General features: G+C 46.0%; 1 long non-coding RNA gene across 1 annotated transcript; it reads right to left on the reverse strand.

Moving 5' to 3' along the window:
* Window positions 1-2,856: 2,856 nt before the first annotated feature.
* Window positions 2,857-9,568, reverse strand: LOC132461919 (uncharacterized). The gene is made up of 2 exons (XR_009526695.1): window positions 8,986-9,568; window positions 2,857-6,668 (listed from the first exon to the last, which is right to left on the reverse strand). It is a non-coding gene; the product is annotated as an uncharacterized LOC132461919 (long non-coding RNA).
* Window positions 9,569-10,216: the final 648 nt, after the last annotated feature.

The raw sequence follows: 10,216 nt of genomic DNA on the forward strand, positions 1-10,216 counted from the left end.
TGAATAACTGATATAAATTACAGACAGGGAGTGTTCTGTCTGCTCTGTCCCCTACATCTGAGTCACTCTCTGGTGACTTGTTGTGCCATTAGATAAACGCTACGCTACCGTACAGGTGATATTCAAGCTTCCACCTTATCAACCCTTCATTGCTTTTAAAATAGCATCATGTTCTAATAAAGCCATTATGCAGTGTCGATATTATATTGTACAACCAACCATGTTGGCAAACATGAGATAGGGCCTTGCAGAATCTAAACTCATTGGACTTCGCCATGTGTCAGCGCAATGGGAAATAAAGGGAATTTGTGTGTTTCTGTTGGTTTGCAGGTTGGCTTTCTTGCCTACAGAACCAGTGAAACTGAAAATACACTTTGAAACAACCACATTTGTTTTCTACTTTTAGAACTCTTATTCCGAAAGCTGATAGACATATTCTCCACACCAAATATTATGTTATAGATAGATAGTCTCATGTTATTGTGATGGTTCACATGTTATCTGGAGGTTGGAGATATAAATTCAGCGCACTGTCCCCACAAAATTGATGAATGTTACATCCTAGTCCTCAACCTCGCCTGATGCTAATGTAACATCTTCCCCCTCTCCCCAACCTCACCCACGCCTAATTTAACAACTTCCCCTTCTCCCCAACCTCACCTGATGCTAAAGTTACAGCTTCCTCCTCTCCTCAACCTCACCCACAGCTAATGTAACAACTTAACCCCCTCCTCAACCTCACCCACGGCCAGCATAACAACTTCCCCTCTCCTCAACCTCGCTCAATGCCAACGTAACAACTTCCCCTTCTCCCAAACCTCACCCGATGCTAAAGTTACAGGCTTCCTCCTCTCCTCAACCTCACCCACAGCTAACATGACCACTCCCCCCCCCCCCCCCCTACCCCTCAACCTCGCCCGATATAACAACTTCCCTGTCACCTCAACCTTGAACACTGATATCGTAACAACTTCCCCCTCTCCCCATCCTCACCCCTCCAAAAACACCAAAAGCATCATCCACACGCATCGTATTTTGCTTCACCCTCTCCGTGAATCATGAACAAAAGGCCGTCCCACGACCTCAGCCTACGTCAGCGCAGCCCTGCCTACCGCACATACAGTCACCATCACCGTTGTCACCTACCGCCGCCGCCTGTCGGTAAGAGAGAAAACCCTGGAACGAGTGGTTATGGCCACGTCCTCCAACCCGCCAACCAACGGCAGGAATCTGGTCGGGTGACTCGCCGAGCGTGTCCGGGCCGGCGCTGGAATCCACTTGGCGAGTCCCTCCGCCAGCGCTGGGGAATGTGCCCCGGTGTGACGACACACAAGTTCAAGATCTCATTCATGATTCTCCTTATTTTGGGTCATTGAGTTGCTGCTGTTTCACGGGACACAAGGCGTTGTAGACATTATGATAATTGTCGCTGTGAAATCCCGAGTGACTTATTATTCTTTATGCGGACTCGTAAAGCCGATGTTTTACTTCAAGTATGAACTCGTGACCACAGGACAGTCATGCATCAAATAGATGGGACAATACGACGGCCTTTATTGAAATATCTCAAATATGTTAACCATATAGAATGCACTGTTAAAAATAACCTCAAAAGTCCTGATTTCAGAAACGGCAAATAGCAGTAATGGCGATGAGTTGTGTTGGTGTTGAGGTGAATGTTGTGAATCATCCTGTTGTGAGCTGAGGACAGGTGAATAAAAGCGTTTCCTATCCCATGCAGCCCAGGGCCTCATTGTAGACAACTGCCAAATGGCTTCTATGTTTGTGCTTCTACTGATAACATCAGAGGTGCGTTTAGTCAACTGAACCCCCCTGAGCTAGCAGGCCTAATTAAACAGCAACCTCTCCAGGCTGTATTTATCTATGGCCTGTGTGCGGGAGGGAGAGACAGACGACAAGAAAGACTGAGAGAGAGATTGAGGTTTTGTGATTTGAAAATAAATGTTTGCTTTATATTTTTTGTTCCGTGTCCGTTTTTCCCCTGAAGGTACAGTAAGCTAGGCTAAGCTGCAGTTGGCTTAAACCCACTGCCCCCCCCCCCCCCCCCCCCCCCCCCCCCCCCCCCCCCCCCCGCGCGCGCGCACGCACGCTACACAGGCGGGGACACAATGAGGCCCGGACTGTTTGCTATGAGGCAAAAAAAAAGGCGTTTAGAAAGGACCTCTGTTCAGGCTGTAACCCGAGCCTGAGGCCTACCTGACTGAGGCCAGGCATTCCACTCACCACCAAGCAAGGAGTCCCCCCCCCCCCCCACCACCACCACCCTACCACCACCACCCTACCCCACTCCCCCCCCCACCCTCGCAACACAATGAACACAGAAGAGTTGAAAGAGGAAAGCTTTTAAGTAGACGTTTAAAAGCTAGCATGACTGTAGAACTGCGTTGTCTTCCGGAATTGTGTGGGCCATGTTGCAGCTGGCGATCCTGCCCATGCCGGCGGTTATACTGAGTACCGTGAACGCGCGGAACACAACTGTATGTTCAATGGGCGGCTGTTGTTACTGAGGCCGGTGGATGGAACACGACTGCAGTTAAACAGTGGATCGCTCGCTTTCTGGTCGCATCCTTTGAAGTTCAGTTGGATTTTTTTTAGTTGTAGGGTTGTTAACATAAGCCTATTCCTTTGGATAGATGAAGGACACTTTATTTGGCTTATTGATTTGTCAACGCTTTCAAACAAAAAATTAAATGAAATGTGATGAAGGCATTGGCCAACACTGCCTGTCTGTACTTTATAAAGAACCTAGCCCTGAAAATTAGCTAAATTGCACTTCCTAACTAACATAGGGAGCAATTAAAAAACCCAAGAAGAAATCATGACACAAGGCATCACTTTTTGACATTCATTTTTTTTTATTTGACTTTGCATTGATTGACATTACATTAGTCATTAGGAGCATTAGTCACCAAAAACAAAGAAAGCATTTAGAGTACGATAGCAACCCTGAAGGTAAGAGGGAAACAATAAAAACACTCAGGGCTTTAAAATAGACCCAGCGGTTACAGTACATTGCATCGAACGCATGGCGGAACCCAATTTAGCCCTCTGCTGGAGAGGAAACCAGCCAATCGGCTCGCTCAGAATCCCGTGGTCTCACGGGTCGCTGCTCAGGAGTGAAACTCTGACACGAGTCACATGGAAGGAAACTCAAAACTCAACCATTCTTCCAGTGCAAGGTTCATAGTTTCATTGGTTCACAGGAAATGTGGGTCAATCATCCATTGACTGTCTCCCTACATCCGACATTTCACCTCATAATGGTTCACGACAGGTCTGCATATGCAAAAGACAAAACAATGTCCCCTGGGTGCGAGAGTGAGAAATAAGGAAGTAAGAGAGAGTAGAAGGTAGCGCCACTTAATAGACGGCATTACCAGACAGTATTAGACACAGATCATTAAATCTAACCGTGTCTGGTAAGACGTCTATCAAGGGGCTGAGCACTTCTCACCTTCACCTGCACACAGAGGAAGGAAGTGAGCTGAAACAGATCACAAAAGAAAGCATTCAGAGAACAAGGCAGTAGAACAGCAGGTGAGCGTGAATTAGTGCTTTGTCCCGGTTCTTGTCACCCTTTCCAAAATATTACATACACATTTGACATCAGAACCGTGAATAAGTACATCATAAGCGTGTGGAGAGTAGCCTCAGCCAGCTATGCCCATTAGCGCTGATAGCTCCTCAGCCAGGCAAACGGTTCACACAGCAGTGTGACACAAGCTAGGAGAAAAGGCCTGACAGCGTTGAAAGCCCGCTATTGCAGTTCCCCTTAGCTTAGATGGTGGCGCTAAATGCGCAAATAAAGGTGTGGCTAAATATTTGAGGGGGTAATTCACCCTCCTTAAACAAACAAAAGAAATGTGCAGCTCCATGTTTATTATTTGCCTTTGAATGACTCCGTCTATCATTTAAAAGGTCACTGCATGTTTCGAAACCTCTTCCCTAACAGGGCATCAAACATGTTTTACCACTGAAATAAGGAAGTGCAGAATAGGCGTTACAATCCTTAAAAAAAGTAACATATTCACTGAAAGTTATTTGCTGATGTGTTATAAAGTCTTTCAATAAATTAAGCCTTATGCCACAAAGGGATTGTCGTTGGCATTTAAAACACACTATTAAGTGTAAAAGATGACATTGCATCGAGTCATGGCCCACAATGGCTTCACCTCTTTTAATATCCGTAAGTTCCTCAGGTGAGCTCATGTGTCAGTTACAGGATGTAACCATGCAGGTGAGTCCAGCTCGACCAATCACTGTCACCCAGCACTTTGTGTGAATGTGCGGGGGAGGGGCTACCTGCACGACCGGTGGAACCACCGTCAACTGCCTGCTATTCTTTGACTAGGCTGGGCGGGCTTTCTTTGAATAAGGGGGGGGGGGGGAAGACAGGACAAGGAAGTAAAGCTGTAAAGAAAATAATAGTTGAGCTCAAGGGAGCAAAAGTCTGCTCTTTCTCATTTCCTGGCGGGTGGGGTTGGGTGTGTGGGGGGGGGGGGGGGGGGGGGGGAGTACTTTAGCGAGTCAAGTCAGTCATTGTCGGACATAGCTTTAAAATAAAGAGCTGAGACGCCCGCAATGCTAAACCAGCTAATAGCTACACTGCTCCTGTCCATCTTCATCTCTTACTATTCTACTTCCTCTCTTATTCTAATGTCTATAAAATACAGAAGAAGAATCTAGAATTAAAAAAATACATGATCATAAATAAATAATACACAAATAAATATAAATACTAAACACACATATAAATATTTGGTTCACTCTCTACATAAAACGAATATATCTAATAGCATAAATTTACCGTAAGTGAAACTAATCTGCCACTAGCACAGTGGTGGAAAGGTCATTGGTGCACAACAGAGCCATGGTGTCGCATGTGGCCCCCAGGAAACATCGTTACCAGACAGTGTTAGAAGACCAGTCATACAATCAAGCACTGCCAGGTAAGATGGGCCCTGGGAGCCGGTTCTTCCAGATGACACCCTCAACACTCACAGGTCTTGCTAGCATGCCATGCTAACATTGCTCAAATCAACAGGTCTTTCGGTATGTGTGTGTGTGTTTGTTAGTGTGTAGGTGTGTGTTAGCTGCTAGCAGATGGCTATCATCATCATTACCAGGCAGTATTAGAGAGGGATATGACATCCAATGCTGCCTCGTAAGATGGAGATAACCACCCAGTCAACATACACCCAATATAAGCACAATCCTCAGTACAACTGTTAGTCCTACCTGGCACAAATGAAGTTGATACGAAATGTCACTCAAATTTTTTAGAGATCAGGTCTGATATACTTATCATGCAATGATCGCACATTAATACAATAGTAACCGTGAATGAATAAAAAAACTGGTTCTGTCTCAAATGGATACGTGGAACCCACCTACCTCAGAGTGTTTAGTGTAGCTATTGTTCGGCGTGAGGCTCTCATCTTAAACATGCTGTCACAGAGGATCGGGCCACAGTTGTTAATGATTGGCCAAACCGGTTCTGACTGGTGTGGATCTATGGCACTTGGTGCTTGGAAGGGCTTTCACACAATGGATGTCAGTGACCAATTTATAAATAAATACACCTTTTTTGGGGGGGTATCTGAGCATCCACGAGCAACAGGCTGGGATGGCAAAGCGAGTGGCACTGTGATCGTGTGGCGAATTCATGCTGCGTCCTCATAGCACTATGATGGTGTTTAAGTAATGGTGCATGGAAGAGGTGAGGTCCTTAAACCGTTTATGACCAGACCGATCCATTTTCCTGCCTTAGTGTTTACCGTGTGAGGAAAGGCTGCAGGAATGCTGCTGGGTGTGTGTGTTTGTGTGTTCAGAAGGTCATTGAATGGCCCTCGTTTACTGAATAACTTGCCGTATTGGTACATGGCGTTAAACATCGCACCCTCAGCAGTTCTACCTTAAAGTAATATTATTATGCCTCATTTAACATAAAAAATGAAGGCATTGTGGCAACACCTGTATTCTTAACACAATAGGTGCAGTGTATATCGGACGATGACACAGGGAAACAATACGGAAACTCTCTAAAACAACTTTCTCGACTTTTCAATGCATGTTACGTAAAAGATGACTGAAGACATTGTGCAGTAAAAAGAGATCACAAGAAGAGGAGGAGGGCAAGAGAGAGACAGAGAGAGAGCGAGAGAGAGAAAGAGAGAGGGAGAGGAGAGAGAGAGAGAGAGAGAGAGAGAGAGAGAGAGAGAGAGAGAGAGAGAGAGAGAGAGAGAGAGAGAGAGAGAGAGAGAGAGAGAGAGAGAGAGAGAGAGACATGAGTCAGACATAAGGGAATGAGGAGCTCGCTGAAACAAGATGGAGAACAAAAATGGAGAACACACCTGTAACCTTACCGTCATGAAAGGTACCCCCAAGGAAAGAATGTAACAAAACCGACGGCTGGGAGTTTGGGTACGGCCGGAGAGCAAGATGTGGGTGGGGGGGGGGGGGGGGGGGGTGATGAAAAAGAAAGAGAGAGAAAAAAAATAGGTCTTGAATTTCCAACCAGTGGCCTGTGAGCGCTGGATGGACTCCTCTCGGTCGGTCAGGACCCATGAAATGAGAAAGCCAAGTAGACCTGCTCTCCCAGACTCTATTTAGTTAATCATCAGTGGTACAAACCATGGCGGCGGGCCCTTTGAGGAACAACAGACAGAGAGAGGGAGGGAGGGCGAGGGTGAGGGAAAGAGAGGGAAAAAAGAGATAAAGGATTAGCCCAGAAAAAGTTAAAATCATCTGGTCGAGGGAGGAAGAAAATGGACACCAAAGGAACCATGACTGTTTCAAGTGTTACCTGAGCAAACAGCTCGACTCAAACACGCCGCCCCCAACCCCCCTTACCTCCACCTAACTTCCTCACAATTCGTTTTTTGTAGTCTGCGTTTTTTGTAATTCTGCTTTTGTCCCAATGTCCTCCTCTCTTCTGTACAAAGGCTAGTTGTGGTATTCGAATTAGCATTGCTTGGGGTCCATCCCCCTGTCCTTACACTGCACTGGTTGTCTTCCCTGGGAGCTCCCAGCGCTGTACTGGGCCGTGGCTTTATGCTGGGGCCCGTGGTGGTAAGGCGTGACCAGGTAACCCGGCCCTCTCCGCTGGAATTTGACTCCAGTGTGAAATGAACAAGCCTATAGGTAGGCCTACACCCGCCTTGCCCTTAATCAATAGTTGGTGTCTTTGTGGGGAAACAAAGGCAGGTTGAAATCCAAAACCTTAGTTAAGAGTGGGACATATCTCAAGTGGTGGTGGACACTACCACCTAGCTGGTGAGCCGACAGAACGCTGGGAAACTTTAGGAAAAGTTTAGCTAAACTTTCCAGTACACACTTTTTCCACCCTAAAGCCTTTGAAGATGCAGGTGGTTTCTTTAAAGTAATGCTTCTTTCGCTTTTGAAAATGTTCTCATGTATGTGTGTTATAAGTTGCAAGATAGTCAATAATGGAAATAATTGCAAATAGGTTAATAATTATCTTTATAGAATTCTTGCTTTCAATTGGCTTCTGCCAAAGAGGAAGTGGAAATTAAAAATATATATATATGAATTATAGAATTGATGGTTTAAATTCTTAAATATTTCTTCAATTGTATTATTTAAATTAATCATTTAATAATTGTTTACTATTGTAGTCAATGTCTGATGTAAGAATGTTAAACTTAAATGACATCACATCACTATGTCAGTGTCTTTCAAGCAATCAATTGAATGAAAAACTGCTCTAAGTTGACCTATAACCCCATTTAGTGATAAGGGATAGCCTTCTCTCTTCATGTGTGTCCCTCACTCTCGGGCTTCAAGTGCTCAACTGTAAGTAAACACACTAAAAGCCACCATTGAGAAGTAAGGCCACCATTTTGTAACCTTGTCTTTTCCCGTACTGCCCGCCCTATTGTCATCCCCTTGTACACTTGCTCACGATCATGTGACTCACTGCTATTCCGGTGGATGAAAGAATTGAACAAATGCTTCCCTTTCCACCAATCACAGTGTTCCACCTCGCGCTGCCTTTACTGCAGTACAGTACTCCACACTTTCCCTCCATTTTCCCCAAGGCCGTTTCAGACTGCAGAAGTAAACGCCTAAAAACCCTGTTTTAATGTAAAGAAAGTATTGCTGAATAAATGCCCTGAAAAAAAGGAAACCGTTGTTGAAACTGACTTGGTAGTTCAGCTGACTAAACATTTCAGTCAGTCTGAACTTGCGAGGGGAAGCTTGGAGGCAGGTAAAATGGATGAGCTGAGCAGACATTTTACGAGACACACATCTGCACTAGGCCAAAGTCTTCAATTCCAAATTTTCTTCTAAATATTTTATTCAATTTTCAATCTTTAGAAGCTAGTCAATGAAAGAGTAAATACTAGTTGCAATGTATTTTTATATCCCTTTAGCAGTAACTCCAATCAACCTGTAGTTAACACATAGTAATGAAATACCCTTTGATCAAACTACAACTATTGAATTAAGTTTCAAATCATTTCCATTCTAAAACAAACCATAGAAAATATTGCTCATTAAATAGGCTAGGTTTTAAATTCATTTAAAACTTTAATATACCCAATCCTATACCAAAATATATGTTAACATTGTAAAAAAGGAACCAGATTTCACATCCATATTATTTGACAAGTCTGGCAGTTTGCCTTTACCTGCCCCAACTGGTCTATCCAGTTTAGGAATGAGAGTTAGCTTTCTATTGTCTCTTGTCCTTTCTCCCTGTTTAAATGGAACTGGAATTTGATACAGAGAAAGTTCCTTCCCATCGAAACTAACTGGATGTGTGTATATCGTCAGACAACAGCTTCTTAACGTGACCTAGTTTGGGTCCGCCACCGCGCTTCCCCTTTGTGGTACGTGGCTGTTAATCAATAAAACAACAAATGTCGGCTATCTTCTAGCTAGCTGAGCAACGGGTTGCCATATTTAAAGATGTAAAAAGTAGAATAAAGAGAGAGTCACCGTGAGTAGGTTACCGGGGGTCTTTCCCAGGTGTGTCCATCGAGCCGTAAAAAACCACAGACAAGAGGCGTCATTGTATCAGGGGCTTGGTCGCCTTCGTCGGCTAGTCTTCCTCGTCGTTCCCCTTGCTTGAGGGACGGTCGACCTCCGCTGTGTGTCGGCCTCGTGAAAACCTTCCCTATTCTCAAAAGGTGGACGCCGTCGCAGGGAAGTAGTCAACGCGGAAAGGGGACCGGCCAAACCCAGGAGGTCCGCCCGGAGAGGTAAAACCGCGCGTCGAGCCTTTGCTTCGCTCGGTTAAAGTCGGCGTTGTTCATCGTCCTCCAAGAGCTCCCTTCAGTCGTTGTGAGGCGAGTAAAGCTCCTCAAGAAGAGAGACCGAATTTGTAAAGGGTTTGGTTTACATGTAGCCTGGCCCCCTTCCCCCCCCACAGGTGTAATTTTCAGGTCGCAGCCAATCTCCTTAGCCTCTGGCACTCACAGGTGTGTCTCCGGCGCGGCTCTCAGCCAATGGAAGCCGAGACCCAAACTTTATCCCACCCTTTGCCAACTCCCTCTATTACAGTTTACCTGCCCCCACCCAGCACTCCTCTCATCCGCCCCCAGGTACCTTGTGTGTGTGTGTGTGTGTGTGTGTGTGTGTGTGTGTATGTGTGTGTGCGTGTGGGGGTTTATGTGTGTGTGCGGGTGTGTGTGTGTGTGCGATTGCGTGTTTTTATGATGTCAGCTCCAGCTCCTGTGGGAATGGCCCTCTTGTGTTCCTTTGAAAACACAAACCGCACCACCGTCAACCTCCGACTCATCCAGCACCAGAGAGCGCCCACACGAGCGACACAAAACCGGCACATGAAGCGCGCCCAAAAACCCCAGCAACGTGTGTGTCCATGTGCGATCACTATCAGACAGTATGGAGGCTCAAAAAAAAACCTTTAGCCCACTTCCTAGAGCCGCACGAGAGGCCGCCGTAACCTGAAATACCTGCCCTTTGCCCTCCCTCCTCTCTCCTCTCTCTCTGTTGTACTCTCCTTTCTCTCTCGCTCGTCGTTTCACACACCCAGTTTTTCTCCTGGAGGCCCAACAATACCCCATTCAGTTGACAGTGGGAGCGACAGGTGAACAAAGCCCGGGCCGGGGAAAACAGGAGAGCGGGGCCGAGAGGAAGGGGTGGGGGGGGGGCCTTTGTAGAGGGGCCCCCGAGTTCAGAGGAGAAGAGAGGAGGGAAAGGGGGGCAC

The sequence above is a fragment of the Gadus macrocephalus genome, chromosome 7 (genome assembly GCF_031168955.1).
Source record: "Gadus macrocephalus chromosome 7, ASM3116895v1".
Lineage (NCBI taxonomy): Eukaryota > Metazoa > Chordata > Actinopteri > Gadiformes > Gadidae > Gadus > Gadus macrocephalus.